The sequence below is a fragment of the Entamoeba invadens genome, assembly GCF_000330505.1.
Source record: "Entamoeba invadens IP1 unplaced genomic scaffold scaff_1105074725027, whole genome shotgun sequence".
In the NCBI taxonomy this organism is placed as follows: domain Eukaryota; phylum Evosea; order Mastigamoebida; family Endamoebidae; genus Entamoeba; species Entamoeba invadens.
Genome location: NW_004191732.1, coordinates 53,440 through 53,940, shown reverse-complemented (window position 1 = coordinate 53,940; position 501 = coordinate 53,440).

Below are 501 nucleotides of genomic sequence, written 5' to 3'. Positions count from 1 at the left end.
GTTAAAAATAAAATTGCTTTTAATGTTATCTCTGGTTTTTATAAAACTACGCCATTTAAACATAAAGCTAGATTATATAATATTTAAATAAATAATTCACTTGTTAATAACATTTCTATAAATTCCTAATTTAGATAATTATAATATATTGTTTTATATTTTTGGAGAAATAATGTTGGAAATGTATAAGAATATTTTCCTTCTTTTGTGGAAAAATTATATGTTTTGTTTCTTAATGTTTTAATAGTAATTTTATCTTCTATGTTTTCGATTTCTAAACTATTATAAAAAACTTTAACCATTTTAATAGGGAAAAAATAAAAATATATTTTGAAAACAAATGGTATTAAATGGAAACAAATGGAATTAAATTATTTATTAAATAACATACTCTTACCATGTTTATACATGTTTGTACCTGGATGTTAACATTATTTTACAATATATCTCCCTTATAATTAATAAACCGTTTAATATATGTTACCTTAATGTTAAAATATG